Here is a 19,284-nt window from a genome sequence, read left to right on the forward strand (position 1 = left end):
TGTGTGTGTGCACGTGTGCACGTGTAGGGTGTGTGTGTGTGTGTGTGTGCTGAAGGCACCTGGGGATATGGGTGGGGTGGAGGACGTAGGTAGATGATACAGTGTTGGTTGATATTCTGGTTTTTGATTGAGTGATGGGTTCATGGTTGCTGATTTTATTTTTAGACTATAACCTACATACAGGATACATACTTTTTTTGTAAAAAGATTAAGAAAATTAAACACATAACTATTAACATAATGATTACTTGGGGAGTATTTCCCTGCACTGTATAGACTTAGCTTGGTGCCTGTGTGAAGTAGGCACACAAGAACTGTTGGCTGATTGACAAGAACCCAGGTGATAATTTTAAAGCAAGCTGATTGTTGTCATACCCAAATAAGATTGAGGTAAGCCCCTCTGCCCACCCCCCATCCATTTTCTCCTGCTCCCACTCTCATTTCCAGAGTTGTGACTAAAATAATAGCGGGCTGCTGTGTGGTTTCTCCTGACTGCGGTCATGGGAGAGATGGGCTGGGCTGAGGCTGGCACTTCTCAGTATCACCTTGTCTTATACATCTCGTGCTCAGGATGGGGCAAAGAATACTGTCATGAAGTGTTAAAACGCTTTCGTTTTTCTACCTGGTGGTAAGTGTGACTATTCAGACTGGGGAGTTGGTATTTAAGTTAAATCAGTGCCTGGCTAAAATGTTCACAGCCTTAAACTGGTGAGGCTGGGAAATAAAGCTGTCAAGAGATTTTAATTGGAGTCCACATAGTGTCCTGTTTTATTTTCCCAAGCAAATATTGGGCACTGTGGCTTTATTCCTGGAAATGAGGATTGAATTGGGTTTCCTGGTACAAAATGCCTTCTTTGATCTGTTGGAGTGAAAACTTGCTGTTTCTTTCTGCAGCCAACTCCAGCTCTTAGAAGAACCAAAGGGAAGATTTACCTCTTCTCTTTTAGTCCTTAGCCATAGAGTGCCCTTGCTTGCCGTGGTAGTTGAAGAATCAGACGTTCTAAACCGGGATTTGTGTATTGGGAAGACCACTTACGGAAGAGCTTCCTCACGTGGGCGTGACTGGCACATCACAGCATTTGGTTCAGATAGAAGGTAGTTTTACGTGAACTTACGCTCGCAAAATTATTTAAGAGGCCCAGCAGGTTCCTTTTTGAAGTCAAAGTGAGCGTATTTCCCTCTACCCCAATACTCACACCAGCTGCACGACTGATCAGTGTTCTTGCGCTCTTATGTGTGTCTGTGGAAATCTGAGCTTGTTTATGTGTCTAAAGACTCTTCTGTGATCATGAGAGCTTTGTTTTCCAGAGCCACCACGACTCAGTTGTTTGATTTTTGGGTTTGAGTCTCTGACCAACATTCCACTTTGCCCACTGGAGTTGCTTCACTGTTTGCTCTGGGTATTTGACCTTTATTTCTGTGACTGGGAAAGTGACTTTAAATTTTAGCCTTTCCAGAGTTTGTGGAAGTTCATGCAGCAGGTGAAGTTTGTGTTTTGGAGGATGGGCTATGTCAGAGGGACCTATTTAGCACAGATGTCCTGATGGGTTTGTAGGAGTTCAGCTCTTTGATCATAAGGCTAAGTCTTGGCTGTTTCGTCCTTTTCCACACTTTTGGGGAGAACCAAATCCTTTAGGGCTCAGAGTGGTTTCATAGCAAGCATGTGCTTCCTGGATTTTACCTTTTGACATTCTGCTAGTGTTTGGCCATCTTCAGTACTCATGCTGGGATTTGACTGATCTCTTTGGGAGCAAGGACTTGAGGTTATTCATTTCTGTATTTTTAAAATTCTAAAGAATTCAGTTTCTGTCACTAAAAACTTTTCAAATCCTCTTAATGGGCTCCTTGTGTCTTATTCATCTTCTGTGTATCTCTTGCACCTTATATAATACCTGACCCAGACCATACAGTCAGTAAATCATTTTTTAATTGCTAAGAGAATGAATGGATGGTTGTATATGAGAGGGGCAAAATAACCCAGTACTCTGGACAGTCAGGGAGGTGGTCTCAAGAGATGATGATGCCAGACACAGGTCCTTAAATGTGAATTTGGGAGCTGGGGACAAAAGACACTCTTTAAGTAAAGGAACTGTTGTTTATATCCATTTATTATGCATGGTATTATAACTTGTACTTAGTGATCTCAAAAGACATCTATTCTTTTTGATGTTTCCTTTTTGGATTGTTTTTGAACTTCAGGGTGACACTTCTTTTGGGGGGAAGAATATCTCAACTTATTTTTCCTACCCTGCAGAGCTAGGACTCCTGAAGTACTGTGTATGTGTGGGGCGGTGGGGAGTGGGGCTGGTACTCAAACATTGGTGAATGGACTCCTTGACACTGGCTTTCTCCTGTTGCGTTTGTTCTCAAACAGTTGACAGTGAAAATAGTGTGGCAGGCAGTACTCGTGTGAGAGGTGGACGGTGGATGACCTCTTGGGTAAATGGATGGGATCCAAAGTAAACTTCTCTTTCAGTAGGTTTTTAAGGGCTGCTTTGAGTGGGTATCCCACGTAGACCTTTTCCACTTAAATGCTTGATGGCAGGGTGCCTTGCTCATTTGTGAAAGCCAGATAGGCCTTGGTGGCCACCATGCAGTATTGAGACCATTGAAAATAAGACTGCTGTAGTTTTTGTTTCTTTTTTTTTTTTTTAGGTAGTTATGGAAGAATTATTGACTGAACTAAAAAGTAACCTTGAGTTTGATGAGAAATGTGCAGAAGGGATAAAGGAAGATGGGGTGATCTTGGACAAAGCTAAATGTTAGATGTAGGGTGATACTTGGAGTTTGGAGAGCAGGGACTGAGAGAAACATAAGAAGAAGTTGAGCAAAACTATTTCTTGTCTAGAGGAGCTAGGCTGAGAAGGTATCTTAAACCAAATTCTGAATCTTCACTATTGAAGATTGATGAGTGATGTTACACTCTGGGTGAAAATTGACTGTGCTTGCTCCCTCTCCTTAAGTGATAGTTTAATGCTTATAAGCAAATATCACTAAGAGAGCTAGAGCTTTTGAGCTTGTAACTTGATGTTAGGAACTTAAACAAGATAGAAATATATGGAGGGACCACTACAATATTGTAAAGTAATTAGCCTCCAATTAAAATAAATTGATATAAAAAAATAAGTACCATGTCACCTTTTTCACATTTCCTAACAGAATGCTCTGTATGCATATAGTTGCTCAATAAATGTGTTGATAATTTGCATCAATCTTAAAAAATAGAAGTTACTGAATAAATTAAACAACCAGCCTAACAACAACAACAACAAAGAAATATATGGAGGGACAATCAGTAGGAAGAAAAAGTGAAGGTGGTTTTCTAAAGTGACCTTTACCTTCCTTTCTGGGAATAGGAAAATGGTAAGGGAAAAATATGCCAAATGATAATTTTTAATACACTTTTTTGAACCTGAAGAACTGAACTATTGTGCACAGCAGGTTTCAAGAACAGACATTCTCTTATTTTATGAGTGTGGCCTAGTAAAAAATGGAAAATCTTAGTCCCCAGAGATGATATAAACACGCACGTTCTATTTCAATGTTTTAAAAACATCTTTGACTCTTTCTTGGTAATTCATTTTACATCATGACCAAGTACATACACGTGCATATTAAAAATAAAGCTGAATTACACATTTTACAGAACAATGTTGCAGGGCCTTCTAATTTCTAATTCAATTTTTGTTACAAAATATTCTGGTCTCTATCTAGTAAGTTGATTTCACGACTTGCTAATGCGTTCTAACAGCAGTTTGAAAAAACCTGTTCTAGGTATTGTGAAAATCAGCCGTAATTCGTTTATTGAATATTTTCTAATCTGGGTGAGAATTTTGTTTTTCTTCTTGTATGAGCCTTAGTCATTCTTACAGATGACCCACACCGCTTTGCTCCCCCAGCTTCTCCCCCACCCTGTTGTTCTTTTCTCTGTGTAAGGGTCTTTGATTGTTTTTCCAGATCAGGTTAAAGTGACTAATATGGGTTTTGGACCAGCTTCAAGAGTGCATCATTATCTTGATCCCAACCAACATCGAAGGTGGGGCTAATTGATTTAAACTGGCGGCAGGAGCTGTTTAGCTCCCTGTTTATTTAGATTATATTTGAATGGAAAGGGGACTTTTCGGTAATATGGGGACAGTAGGTAACATGCCCCAAAAGGATGAGAGAGAGGTGGAGAAGGTGACCCTGTACATTTATTGTTCAGAAATGCAACATGGGATTAATAGGGGACAGCTCTTTGCATTAAAAGATGTAAGTAAGAGCATAAATCCCATGACAGCAGCCATCGTTGTTGTCATTGTCCTTATCGTTAACATTTCCTTGCCTTGCTGCTGCTGCCGCTTCATCTTGTTCCCCTTCTTTGTTCTTCGTTTATTAAACATTTATCAAGTTCAGTAAAAAACCAAGTTGATCTCAAGGGGCACTTGAATAAGGGTTTGAAGAACTGCACATGTAACTAACTAATAGGGCAGAACTCCCAAGTATCTTGGTCACAAGATACAGAGGGATAAGGATAGACCAACTCCTTTGAGGAAGTAGCTGTTTAGCTGGCCTTGGAAAGAGGTACCATTTTGATGCTATCATTTGGAGAGGTATCTATTATGTATATGTGTAGGTTACAGAACAGGCAACATTCCGAAAGCAGGGAATGGGGCAAGTAAAATGAGGTAGCTGGCTTTTGTTTAAGAGCCTAGTTGTAAAACACAGAACTGTACATATTTTTAATCACTGGAATCAGACTCAGTGCCTTGAGGTATAGCTTTTTGGAGAGGCATTAAGACCTGAGACATTGCAAAGGAACAGCAGACTCTTGTCTTCCAGTTTGCGCTAATTTCAGGGCCAAAGTGTCCTGAGTAGAATGGCCAGTGTTATTTAAATGATTATATTGCATACCCTGCCCCTCTACCGCTTTTTTTTTTTTTGGCTAAGCAAATATGGAAATTAATAAAGTTAAAAAGCTGTTTGCAATGTGACTGGAGTACCTGAAGGTCAGCACTTTAGAAGAAAACTTAGACTGAGAGTCAAACTTTGGTTTACTTTGAATGCCAGGCTGGAGGTTTTAGACTTGATTTTTAGAGAGCATAGATAGCATAATAGTACCTGTGAAGGAGGCCCTGATCAGGCTCCTTATTTGCATTCTCTCATTCAAGGATCACACAACTTCATGCGGTAGTTCATCTTATTATCCTCATTCTACAGAAAGAGAAACTGAGACTTAGAGGGGTGACGGAAGAAGTCTGAGGTCCCATGTCTGAGCTTTAATCCAGGCTATGCATCCCCATGTCGTCATGCTGTAGAGTGGAGCTTGAAAACTGAGGGTTTCTGGGCTGAATCCACCTTGCAGTTTTGTCCTGCTTGATATTGCATTCAAAACATTTTTTTCAAATGGTTGCCAACATTTAAATAGGGGGAAATTTCACACAAAAAAGTCCAAATTTCCACCTACTCCTGCGGAATTGAAAGCTCTGGCAGCAGTAGGCCTCTATTCCTGCAGGAAACCTGTGATCGTGTCTGTCTGAGGGGATGTGTGTGCTGGGTTCACCAGAGTTCTGTCATCCTGTTTTTCCTGCAGGTACTGAGGCCCAGCCTCAGTTGCTATTTGTTGTTTATTTCTTCAGACTCCTAACCAGCCTTACTGCTATATGCTAACTGCATTGTCCCTGTAGGCATGAGTGTGAGACCCCTGTTATATAGCCTTCTGTTGGTGATCAGTCTAGTGATGAGGGCAGATGGCCAGAATCTAAGAAGAAATGAAAGTAGAATTAGGGTTTTGACTTTGGGCTGGGGAAGCCATAGATTAATTAAATCATTTTTGTGAAGAGAGGGAGGGATGGGTATTGGGCAAGCATATCTAACTTTTGGAACACCAATGACTAGGAGAATGGTGTTGATCTTAAAGCAGAAGGTTAGTAAGAGGACCTGGTTTGAGATGGGGTGTGGTATTGGCATTGAGGTTCTGGTGGGACATGGATACAGAAGAGGGCTTATTTGAGTGTAGTGAGGAGTTGGAAATATGATACTGGAACCTTGGAAACAAGGACTTGAAGCTGTGGGAAACGATGGAAGTGCCTTTTGGAAATGGGAAAACATGGGCTAAGATCTGAATGATAAATGAAGAAGCTACAAACAGTTCAAAGTCTCTTATTGACTTTTTTTGGGGTCAAGTGCACCCTGTCTTGCAAATAAACCAAATATTTATCTGAACAAAAGAGTACAATAACAGTCTTCAGCTTTTGGACATGGGAACTGATGAACATCTGCTCATAGACTCAAAGGCAGATATACTTTTTGATTAGTGACACCTTTAACTTATGTTTATGCCTATTTTGCTAAGCCTTATTTAGCTGAAAAGAATTCAAGCAATGATTTTTTTTTTTTTAATTGTATCACAGATGCCCTGAGATTGGGGGAAAAAGTCAAAAGAGAATGGTTCAGTTTGGGATTTATTCCTGCCTTTATCCAGTTTAGAATGGCATGTCCTTTTCAAATTCAGAGGAGTTTTTTCCCTTTATCTTGGCTTGTTTGTTTAGGATTCCCTCCAACTCATTGTTACTTAATCAGCTACATCCACCTCAGCTACTCTCCTTCTCCCCTGGTTCCCTTTTAATCCTTAAAGGTTCCATTGTCCTAGGACATTCTAAGCCTAGGTTGAGTGATCTTTTTCAGGTGTGGGTATTGAACATGGAAATCTTCCAGGAGAGCGTTTCTTTGGTTCTCAGAAAGATTTTTGTCTTGGATATTTCAGTCTCCATTTTGGGCCATCTTGTTCTTTATTTATTTTTTCTCAAATTGGAGTTTTATTTCTAATACACAAATAGATTTATTTCATTACATGGACATGTTAATTTGAGTTCTTAAAATTTTTTTTCTGGTGTCCCACCAGAACCTCAAAAATAATGTATTTTTATTCCCTGCCAGTCCAGTGGTTAAGACTCTGTGCTTCCACTGCAACGGGCACGGGTTCAATCCTGGGTCCTGGCCCACCGCCCACCCCCCCCCCCCCCCCCGCCCCAGTCATTTTTATTCATTATAGTATTTTATGGTTCAGTTCAGTTCAGTCGCTCAGTCGTGTCTGACTCTTTGCGACCCCATGAATCGCAGCACGCCAGGCCTCCCTGTCCTATGTTTTAGAAACCAATTTTGTGTTATGTTACATGTGCTCATGGCAAGACTTGAAGTACGGGAAGGACATACAGTGAAAGGTACCTTGTTCTTCAGCCTTCTGCTTTCCCTTTCTGGAGAAAAACCATGATTAAAACTAATTGTGTATCCTTCCGATGATAGTCTCTACGTTTACAAACGGATGTGTTTTTCTTATAAGTGTTTCATATTGTGCACATTTCAATTCTATGCCTGACTTTTTTCTTTTAACTTACCTTGGAAATGTTTTGCTACCAGTACCATCCAGTTCCCTCCTTTTGAAAGGTATTTCATTGTGTGGATGTATCATAATGTATTCAGCCAGTCTTTCACTTGTTATTTTAGGTAACATTATGTGTTACAATGTTGCAGTGCCTATCTTTACATTTACTACTATGTCTACATATTGATTTATATATAGATGGATATGTAGATCTGAAACCGTGTAACTCAGATCCATCTGTCTGTCTCCTGTACGTGCTCTGTGTGTGTTGTGCTAAGTCGCTTCAGTAGTGTCCGATTCTCTGTGTCCCTATGGACTGTACCCCATCAGGCTCCTCTATCCATGGCATTCTCCAGGCAAGAATACTGGAATGGATTGCCATGCCCTCTGCCAGGGGATCTTCCCCACCCGAGGATCGAACCCATGTCTGTATGTCTCCTGCTTTGACAGGTGGGTTCTTTACTTGTAGAGCCACCTGGGAAGCCCTATCTCCTGTATATCTGGGGGTCAGTATCTAGAATTGGAGTTGCTGAATTAAAGGATGTTTACATTTGAATTTTCAGCATAGGTTGAAGCACAATGGCATGGTGGAAATGAGAAAGTAACCCATAAGACTCAAGCACTAGTCTGTTCTCTGGTGTAAACCACTGATGTGGTTTCCCCAAAGTCACTATATCAACCTTTTTCTTTGTGGCACTTTTCTCTCCTTATCTGTCAGGAAGGGCACAGACTCAGCTATTTCTGAAGTTTAATAATTTGCTGATTCTCTTCTGTTGTCTTCTGTTTTGGCTGTTCCAGTAAATGGAGCCTGATGACTTTTTCCCCCTATGTAATTTTGAGTCTGTGAAGAATCCTGGGCTTTGGGAGCCTTACTAACCACAGCTTTACTTTGATTGTTTTAAAGCACTGTGTCTGGTTTGTGCTTTATGTTAAAAGCAGAGCTTACGTGGTTGGTTGTCTCTCTTTCTCTCTGAAATACAGTGAGTGATAAGTAGGCCTTTAGTGACAAAGAAACTCATATAGTCAGCTTTTTATTATTGATCAAGAATAGAGCCAATAGATTTTTAGACTTAGGGAAAAATGTTTTATTTTTGTAATAGCATTTTTAAAAAAGCAATGGGTCTATGATAGACAATCTTTAAGAAACAGGAAAATTTTATGGAACAGGCCAGAGCAGACTGCTTTAACTCTTTTGAAGTATTTTATAGTATGAAGAAAGTAAAAGAGGGGATTGTTTAAAATTTTGAGATATTTAGCTGGTATAGTTTAATAAGATGATTGGATTTCTTGGTGGTTACCAAATTAGATGTACTTAAAAATTCAAAACCAAGTAAATAAAATGTAATATAAAATTCATGTTTATTCCCTGTACTTCAGTAGTTTTTTGGAATTGGCTCCCCTAAAATTAAGCAACATGCTTGGATTATTTCACTTGAAAGACTTGGGAATTTTGGGCTGCTAATATAAATGTAATTATTCTGGAAAAGATTTTGAGCCCCTGGTTACTCATCAGAAAAAAAAAATCACTTACTAAAGCTCTTTGAGTATACAAATTTATTCAAGTCTCTTTAAAGTAGTAAAAAAAAAAAAAAAAAGAATCGAAATGTTCTACAGTAACCTATAAAGGATAGGTGTATATGCACAAAAACTATATATGTGTGTATGCATACACACGTTATGAATAACATGGAAATTATGTATAATCACGAAATATTAGGTGAATTTCCAGGGACACATCTCACCTTAAAAGCTACCCTCTCAAAGAGACTTTCCTTGGCTATTCCATGTAGTTAGTGCTTCCTTTTCTGTATCTTGCATGTACTACTATATATATAATATATGTATGTATACATATACATATGTATGTATGCATATATAATGCATAGCATATATATCATGTATATATAATCAGTATATCTGTGGTTAAATACCAAGAGCAGTATCTCTGTACTTGGTGTCTGGTAATCCCTGTGTTCATGTATCCTGTCCCAAGTACAGTATATTGCCTTATCCATTGTAGGCATGAAGAAAATTTTGGAATAAATTGATTGGCCATGGAGGTTATACAAAACAACATTGAGTACAAAAAGCAGGACACTATAAAACAGTATAATTCCATACACACAAAGTATGTACAATTCCATAAACATAAAACATAGTACAGTTCAGGTTTGTAGTCTTAGACTATACAGACGTAGAAAAAAGAGGCTAGTAGGAAATACACCGGAATGTTAAGAATTATTATCTCTGGGCTGTGTGGGTCGTGCATAATTTTGAAGAGGATATTTTTAGATAGAGGTGGGTAAATAATGGAAGATTTTGTACCTCGATAATATATTTTACCCTTTGCGTGTTAAAGGTGGTCACCTTACCTAAAATGATGTATTACAATACTGTGGCCTTTTATCCTCTTGAGTAAAATGTACTCCATCTCAGTAGTGTGACAGGTTTTATATCTACTTTAGAAGTAAATTATGATCTGAGAGTTGCAGTTTTAAGTTACTAGTTTTAATTTCATATCAGTTGAAGTAAAAGGGTATTGAAAGTATATTAGATCTGGTACAAGTGTCTAATTATAATTATTGACATATTTTCAAATGCTCTCTTAAGTGTGATACATTGCCCATGATTGTGACAGCTGTGACTACATTAAACCTGCTGGAGTAATCTTTTCACAAAGGTTTGTTTAAACTTGGAATTGTCAAAAGGATTCTCCATAAAGTGGATGAATGCACATTTAGAGGTCAGTGGTGTTTCATTTCCCATGGTGCCTAGTGATTTTAGTCTGTTAAATGTTCATCAGAAGATTATCTGGATTTTGTTTCAAGAAAATGGGAATTTTATTGTTTTGTATCCTATAACAAAATAGGCGATGATAATCCATTGTGATTTGACTCTGCAATGATAGCATAAATTCTGCTTGTTTCTCCTGCTGAAGATCCTCAACCACAAAATTCGAATCTTAAAATTTGATTCTGTTAACAACCTCATTTTTAAAAAGTGTTCCCTGGACCAAGATCATGCATCTCTTTTATTGTGTGGCCACTCCTTCCTTCTACATAGATTTGTTGACTAGCTACTTTGTGCCAGGCGCTGAGCATGTAGAGACAGACAGGCTGTTAGAGAGCTCAGCTTGGGAGAGACAGAAAAATGATCAAGCTATAACAGTGTAGCACCGGAACGGAGCTGTAAGCATAAAGTTGGGATGTGTGGTTCTGTTTGAAAGGGCAGCACAGTCATTTTCTCAGGACAGTGATGTTCTCAAGCATCTTAAAAGATGGGCGGGAAGGCATCAGGTGGGAAAAGGGCTTTTGAGGCACAGAGGCTTGAGTGACCAGAGCCCTACTGCTTAAGTGTGGTCCTTGGATTAGCAGTTCAGTTTAGTTCAGTCGTTTCTGACTCCTTGTGACCCCATGAACTACAGCATGCCAGACTTCCCTGTCCATCACCAACTCCCGGAGCTTGCTCAGGCTCGTTGTGTCCATCGAGTTGGTGATGCCATCCAGTGAGGCGGATTAGTAATTGTGGCATCACTTGGGAGTTAGCATCACTAAAATTGCAGTCTCAGGCCCACCCCAGTACTACTGAATCAGAATCAGCATTGCAGCACTATCACCAGGTGATTTGAATGCTTCTAAAAATTTGTAAAACAATAGAACACAGAAAGGGATAAAAGATGGGAGACCTAGAAAAGGAGACAGACTTTTTTTTTTTTTTTTTTTAACATGGTTTCCCTGAAACTTGCAGCATGTGAGATCTTAGTTCCCCGACCAGGGATCAAACCTATGCCTCCTGCAGTGTGAATGGAGAGTCTCAATCACTGGACCTTCAAGGAAGTCCCTGGGTTTTTTTTTTTTTTAAACAGGAGGTTGATCATGAAAGAAGTGACATCATGAGATTTACTTTTTTTCCAGAATTCCCTGGAAGTACAAGTAAGGCAACATTTAACAAAAAGTTTCTTGAATCCTCAGTCATACAGTGCTCCCCAACAAAGGCTCTCATATGAGTTTGAGAAGTGCAGGCAATGTCTTTCTGTCAGACAGTGTAAGTGACTAGAGTATGTTGGAAGTTTTGGGAAGCTGGCAGTGAGGAAAACCGTTAACTTAATCATCTATCCTGGGATATCCCTGGGGTCTTTCCAGTTTATTCCACAGTGGAACCCTTTATGGCTACACAGCTGTTCACACCCCAGGGAGAGGGGATAGTATTTTGCTGAACACATTTTGGAAGAGACTAGGACTCATTCCCAAATTGCAGACACTGCCTATTCTGACGAGTAGGGTCACCCACTGTCCTGATTTGCCTGTGAGGAAGAGCTGTGCCAGGATCTTCAGTGCTAGAGCCCTGGACAAACCAGGGTGAACTGAGCACCCTTCCTATCTGTTTACCATACCTTTGACTAACTCATTTTCTTTAAATGGCCTCAAGCCTTTTCCCTGGAAGACTTGTCTCTCGGGCTTATTCTAATAGAGCCATTCCCAGATTCATCTGCACATTGGAATTTCCAAACCTGATGCTCCACCCGCCTACCCCCCCATCCCCCCTGTGCAAGGTTGTGATTTAACTGTTCTGGGATGTACCCAGAATTTTTAAAGGTTCCTCACATTATTCTAAGGAGCATGATCATTTGTTCAAAACGACTATACTTGTGGAAATGTGGTCTCGATGTGCACCTTAAGAATTTGCTATGTAATAGGAGAAACATTAACTGTTGGAAAGTGACAAAATGAAGAGCCGTGGAGCATTATGTTGGGGGGACCGCCAGTCAAACATGTCCCACTTTGCGGAACACACGTGGAGCCAGAGGGAACACAGTCTGGTCAAGAAACGGCGGCAGATGTGGCTGGAGAGGGTGGTGGTGATTTCAGGGCTGCTGAGGTGGGCGACTCACTGATCTGATCCCGGTGAGGCAGGAGGAGGAGAGTCTCAGGTCACAGCAGGAGTGGATAGATGGTGAAAGCAGAGCAGAATGGGGGCCGGGGAGTGCTGGATGGGGCCAGGCTCAGCTTGACTAGTCTGCTTGAGGTTCTCTGGGACATCCAGGGGGAGCTGTCAGAAGAGCCTTCATAACTCAGGAGGAAAGGCTGATCTGGATTCCAATGAGAGCCTGTCCAGGTCCAGGCATGAAGTTCGAGGTGGGGAAGCAACCTGCCTTGGGAGAAGGGCTGAGAGAGTGATCTGCCACAGGTCCATGGGATGTGTGCAGGGAGAGGGACCCTGAGTCTGGAAAGCGGAGGAGTGGGTGGGATGCCCAGGGCAGTGTCTTTTCCACCCACCTGGAGGAAGGGAAGGGAAGGGAAGGGACCCAAACAGATAAGGGCTTTCCAGGACAGTTTGTTTTGGTAATTTAGGTTAGTCCTGTTTGTGAGATTAGAGGGGTTGAGAGGGAGGAGACTCGCTCAGGCAAATGACTCTAGAAGTTCTAACTGCAGAAGAAGCCTGGCATAGTATGGGGCGTTAGAGAGTAGATCTGGGTTTGTTTGAGGACTAGTCATCTCTGTGGTTACTCATGGGAGTTATTTCAACAAGGAATAACGATTACAAGGAGTATTCAGATATTCACAGAAAAATTGCCAGAGCTCTCTGGGGCCCGATAAGACTGCTTTACTTTCAAGTCATAGTCACACACCTTTTCTCCCCTTTTCTTACTGTTTGCTGGACACAACAATGCCAAATTGTGAATTTATATAGTGTTATAAATGTCATTTTTTTAAAAAATGGCAATGGTAAGGCAGCATGTGATTAAATACTCAACCATTGGGCCTATGTAGCTTTCATTTGTGGAGGGCTTTGCAGTTTACTAAAATACCACCACATCTTTTATGAGCCTTTAGATAACCTTTATACAGAAGGCATGGCCAAAATTAATATATTCTATTTTACAGGGGAAAAAAAAAAAAGGAAAATCCTGAAGTTTAAATGTGTTGAAGACTTGTCCATGATTAAAGATGGATCCAGGATGTAGTCCTGGTCTTCTGGTGCAACAGTTCTCCCATTATATTTGGGGAGGGATGGGGGTGGAAAGTGTGCCCTTTTTTAAAAAAAATTGGTTTGTAACTTCCCTGAGGATAGAGACCTGTGTTCACTGTTGAAGTTGTTTGCAGACTCTTCCATGACTCCTCCACTCGCTGCTATGTAGGGCCCTTGGGAGGTGGTGGTGGTGGAGGACAGAAGTTCCCTTTGGCCCAAGCAGCCCACTTTCAAGGCCTTCAAATTGGTCTTAATACTACTTTTGAATGACAGAGCCCAGAAATACACCAACAGGATTGAAGGAAGGCGTCCTGGATCATACAACTTTGAACTTTTGTCTCATTACTGGACCATGTAATTATCTTGAGACCAGCCCAATAATATTGCCTGGCATGTTTTGTAAATATTTAAAACATACACAGTTTTTGTCACTGAGTTTTGACATTTCTTTTTATAATACCAGAAGGCATCACAGTGGAAGAGGCCCAAACCTCTCTGGACTTCAGAGGGGCCTTCCTCTGTGTATGAGATACTTTGATGAGCTGAGTGGAGGGATGGGGAGATGAATCAGCCCCTGTCACAAAGCTTGCAGCTTTACTGAAAGCTGATCTTGTTTTGTAGCTCCTACAGGTCACACAGTGGACACTCAATAAATACTTGTTATTTTGAATCAAGGGAGATGTTATTTTGTGTTACGCATTCTCTATTTTATCACAATGGACCACTGTCAATTTTTTTTTTAAATTATCTTTCCCATGAGTCATTAAAGATCTAGTGTTAGGATTTGGGGAAGGGGAATGATGATGAAAGAAAGTAAAGAAACGGAATCAGCAATTTTTAGGACAAGAGAGGACAGGCTTTGAATAAGTGGTGAAAAGTTGAAAGCAGGGAGTTAGTTGCTCAGGGGAAATGGAAAGACATGGAGGCTGTTTTAAAAGAGCACATTGAGGGGAGATGAGGATGAGACAGGAGTCATTCGAATCTGATGACGTCTTCAAGGGGAAAACTGAAGGCCTTTTTCAACCTTAATTACAGCCACAGGACAATAGCGTATTAGAGCACTTTTTTTCCCCTGCCTCTGCAAAGGGCAAGTAGCGGATAACCTCTTTTCTAGAGTCATGTCTAAAAAAATCTGCTCTTAAGATGACTTTTTTTTAGGGTGTCATGGCTTGAGGAAAAAAATGTAAAACTTTGACTCCCTTGTGTGTATTTACATTAACTTTTCAGGCTACTGGTTTATTATGAAGCAAGGAACTTTTAGTCATTGAGGAGATTTCAGTGGATGAGTTAATGTTTGGTCATCAGAAAATGTATCATTAGAGCTTGTTTCTCTTGAGAGGAGAAAAAATATGAGTCAGATGGAGCACCAAGTCATTTCTCTCACTTAATTCAGCCACTCTCCTGCTGAAGGACCATCACCTCACAAGGATAATTCAGACAGTAATGACTACTGGTGGATTTTACAGTTTATAAAGCCTTTCCCCCAAGACCACCCACAATTCCGCTCTGATTCCTGTATTAAAAGTTGGCATTTCTGCTGAGGGAGGCTCAAGTGAGCTGTTTTTCTAGGGAGGATGCTTTAATCAATTGATAACCCGGAATTGCCATCTGCAAGTCTGAATGAGATGTTTCATTTGGTGAGGGGTCTACCAGTTGTTCATTGGCGTTTATGAAGAATATTAAAAGGTAGTAAATGAACCGGTGACATTGGGGAGTGTGAAGTTTCTTTCACAGATAAACACTCTGCTACGTGCTCTGTGTTTGCCAGCTCTATTCATTCTCTTCCTCTCTTTGCTCTTGACCCTAGAGTGATTTCTATGTTGTGTTCCTTTTTGCTGGTGACTGAGATAATCACCAAAGCTTTGTGCAGATGTCTTAACTAACTAGACATATGTCCATGGGAGATGGATGTGAAACGTCAGAAGTAAAAAATGCTTTCATTGTCTTTTCCTTAAACTCTTTTATGGTCGATTTGATTCATGCTTTTATCTGTGTATTTTTTTTTTTTTTTTTTGAGGGGGAGAATACCGACTGTGTGATACGCCTTGTACTGATATGTGTTGGTAACACAGGGACCAAAGGTGCTATTACTGGCCTCAGGAGAGAGGCCAGGTCTCAGCTTAGTAAGGGAGACACGTAAGTTAGCAGTTCAAGTACAGGCTGGCAGGTGCTGTCGGTCACAGGGGCAGGCAGAAGATGCAGCGAATCCAGAGGGGGAACACCTCACCAGCTTTGGGAGGAGGAGTGTAGAGAAGGTTCCACCTCAAAGGAGGTTATTAAGTACACACTTTACTAGAGGGGCTTGGTGGCTCAGTGGTAAAGAATCCACCCACAATGCAGGAGACACCGGTTTGGTCCCTGATTCAGGGAGATCCCACATGCCATGCAGCCACTAAGCCCATGGGCCACGACTATGGAGCCTGTTCTCTAGGGCCCAGGAACCACAACTACTGAAGCCCACATAGCCCAGAACCTGTGCTCCAGAACAAGAGAAGCCATCACAATAAGAATCATGGCCACTATAACTAGAGAAAAGCCTGCAACGAAGACCCAGCACAGCCACAATAAGTAAATCATTTAAAAAAAAGACTAATTACCAAAGCATTAAAAAAAAAAGAATAAGTGGAACTAAGCCTAACAATGTAGGGGCAGAAATATTCTAGAGTGGGGAACATGTAGTCTAAAGGTAGAAGGCATAAGGAGAGTGGTACATGCTGGAAGCAGCAGGTAATTGAGTTTAACCATAGCTAAGGGTACATGTGGGAATTGATATGACATAAAGCTGGAGAGGTGGTTGAAACCTACATTGTGTACGTGAACCGTGAACTCCCTGATGTTCAAGCTGGTTTTAGAAAAGGCAGAGGAACCAGAGATCAAATTGGCAACATCCGCTGGATCATGGAAAAAGCAAGAGAGTTCCAGAAAAACATCTATTTCTGCTTTATTGACTGTGCCAAAGCCTTTGCCTGTGTGGATCACAATAAACTGTGGAAAATTCTGAAAGAGATGGGAATACCAGACCACCTGACTTGCCTCTTGAGAAATCTGTATGCAGGTCAGGAAGCAACAGTTAGAACTGGACATGGAACAACAGACTGGTTCCAAATAGGAAAAGGAGTACGTCAAGGCTGTATATTGTCACCCTGCTTTTTTAACTTCTATGCAGAGTACATCATGAGAAACGCTGGACTGGAAGAAACACAAGCTGGAATCAAGATTGCCAGGAGAAATATCAATAACCTCAGATGTGCAGATGACACCACCCTTATGGCAGAAAGTGAAGAGGAACTAAAAAGCCTCTTGATGAAAGTGAAAGAGGCGAGTGAAAAACTTGGCTTAAAGCTCAACATTCCAAAAACGAAGATCATGGCATCTGGTCCCATCACTTCATGGGAAATAGATGGGGAAACAGTGGAAACAGTGTCAGACTTTATTTTGGGGGGCTCCAGAATCACTGCGGACGGTGACCGCACCCATGAAATTAAAAGACGCTTACTCCTTGGAAGAAAAGTTATGACCAACCTAGATAGTATATTCAAAAACAGAGACATTACTTTGCCGACTAAGGTCCGTCTAGTCAAGGCTATGGTTTTTCCTGTGGTCATGTATGGACGTGAGAGTTGGACTGTGAAGAAGGCTGAACGCCGAAGAATTGATGCTTTTGAACTGTGGTGTTGGAGAAGACTCTTGAGAGTCCCTTGGACTGCAAGGAGATCCAACCAGTCCATTCTGAAGGAGATCAACCCTGGGATTTCTTGGGAAGGAATGATGCTAAAGCTAAAGCTCCAGTACTTTGGCCACCTCACGCAAAGAGTTGACTCATTGGAAAAGACTCTGATGCTGGGAGGGATTGGGGGCAGGAGGAGAAGGGGACGACCGAGGATGAGATGGCTGGATGGCATCACGGACTCGATGGACATGAGTCTGAGTGAACTCCGGGAGTTGGTGATGGACAGGGAGGCCTGGCGTGCTGCGATTCATGGGGTCGCAAAGAATCAGACATGACTGAGCGACTGAACTGAACTGAGCTGAAGGATTCCTTCTCTGCTGGACAATTCAGATCAGTTCCTCCTTCCAAACTATGCTATGAGGGAATTTTAGATAGGAAAGGATCTAATCAGATTTAGATTTTGGAACAGTCACTAGTAGCAGTTCTGAGGACGATTTTTAAAAATATTATCTGTCTATGCTATGGAGTGAATTGTGTGTATTTCCCCCAGATTCATATGTTGAAGCTCTAACTCTCATATTTGATGGCATATGAAGATGGGGTCTTTGGGGGATGATGATGTTGTTCAGTTGCTAAGTTGTGTCCAACACTTTGTGACCCCATGGGTGCAGCACATCAGGCCTCCCTGTTCCTCGCTATCTCCTGTAGTTTGCCCAAGTTCATGTCCATTGAATCAGTGATGCCAGCCAACCATCTCATCCTCTGCTGCCCTCTTCTCCTTTTGCCTTCAATGTTTTCCAGCATCAGGGTCTCTTCCAATGAGTCAGCTCTTTGCATCAGGTGGCCTAACTATTGGAGCTCCAGCTGCCACATCTGTCCTTCCAATGAGTATTCAGGGTTGATTTCCCTTAAGATTCACTAGTCTAATCTTCTTGGTGTCCAAGGGACTCTCAAGAGTCTTCTCCAGCACCACAATTCGAAAGTATTCTTTGGCACTGTGGCTCAGATCATGAACTCCTTATTGCCAAATTCAGACTTAAATTAAAGAAAGTGGGGAAAACCACTAGACCATTCAGGTTTGACCTAAATCAATCCCTTATGATTATACAGTGGAAGTGAGAAATAGATTTGAGGGGCTAGATCTGATAGAATGCCTGATGAACTATGGACAGAGGTTTTTGACATTGTACAGGAGACAGGGATCAAGACCATCCCCATGGAAAAGAAATGCAAAAAGGCAAAATGGCTGTCTGAGGAGACCTTACAAATAGCTGTGAAAAGAAGAGAGGTGAAAAGCAAAGGAGAAAAGGAAAGATATAAGCATCTAAATGCAGAGTTCCAAAGAATAGCAAGAAGAGATAAGAAAGCCTTCCTCAGCGATCAATGCAAAGAAATAGAGGAAAACAACAGAATGGGAAAGACTAGAGATCTCTTCAAGAAAATTAGAGATACGAAGGGAACATTTCATGCAAAGGTGAGCTTGATAAAGGACAGAAATGGTATGGACCTAACAGAACCAGAAGATATTAAGAAGAAGGTGGCAAGAATACACAGAAGAACTGTACAAAAAAGAGCTTCATGACCCAGATAATCATGATGGTGTGATCATTCACCTAGAGCCAGACATCCTGGAATGTGAAGTCAAGTGGGCCGTAGGAAGCATCACTACAAACAGAGTTAGTGGAGGTGATGGAATTCCAGTTGAGCTATTTCAAATCCTGAAAGATGGTGCTATGAAAGTGCTTCACTCAATATGCCAGCAAATTTGGAAAACTCAGCAGTGGCCACAGGACTGGAAAAGGTCAGTTTTCATTCCAATCCCAAAGAAAGACAATGCCAAAGAATGCTCAAACTACTGCACAATTGCACTCATCTCACACACTAGTAAAGTAGTGCTCAAAATTCTCCAAGCCAGCCTTCAGCAGTACGTGAAGAGTGAACTTCCAGATGTTCAAGCTGGTTTTAGAAAAGGCAGAGGAACCAGAGATCAAATTGTCAACATCCGCTGGATTATTGAAAAAGCAAGAGAGTTCCAGGAAAACATCTATTTCTGCTTTATTGACTATGCCAAAGCCTTTGACTGTGTGGATAACAAGAAACTGTGGAAAATTCTGAAAGAGCTGGGAATACCAGACCACCTGACCTGCCTCTTGAGAAACCTATATGCATGTCAGGAAGCAACAGTTAGAACTGGACATGGAACAACAGACTGGTTCCAAATAGGAAAAGGAGTACGTCAAGGCTGTATATTGTCACCCTGCTTATTTAATTTCTATGCAGA

The 19,284-nt window shown here is 41.2% G+C and overlaps 1 protein-coding gene across 1 annotated transcript in view; it reads left to right on the forward strand.

Annotated features, from left to right (window-relative positions):
• The first annotated feature begins 10,068 nt into the window (after positions 1 to 10,068).
• Positions 10,069 to 19,284, forward strand: part of ACVR1 (activin A receptor type 1) — a 125,768-nt gene continuing 116,552 nt past the window's right edge. The window contains exon 1 of the mRNA XM_068968570.1: positions 10,069 to 10,106. The gene's annotated coding sequence lies outside the window, so the exon portion shown is untranslated. The remainder of the gene's footprint in view (positions 10,107 to 19,284) is intronic.

This window comes from Capricornis sumatraensis, chromosome 3 (genome assembly GCF_032405125.1).
Source record: "Capricornis sumatraensis isolate serow.1 chromosome 3, serow.2, whole genome shotgun sequence".
NCBI classification, from domain to species: domain Eukaryota; kingdom Metazoa; phylum Chordata; class Mammalia; order Artiodactyla; family Bovidae; genus Capricornis; species Capricornis sumatraensis.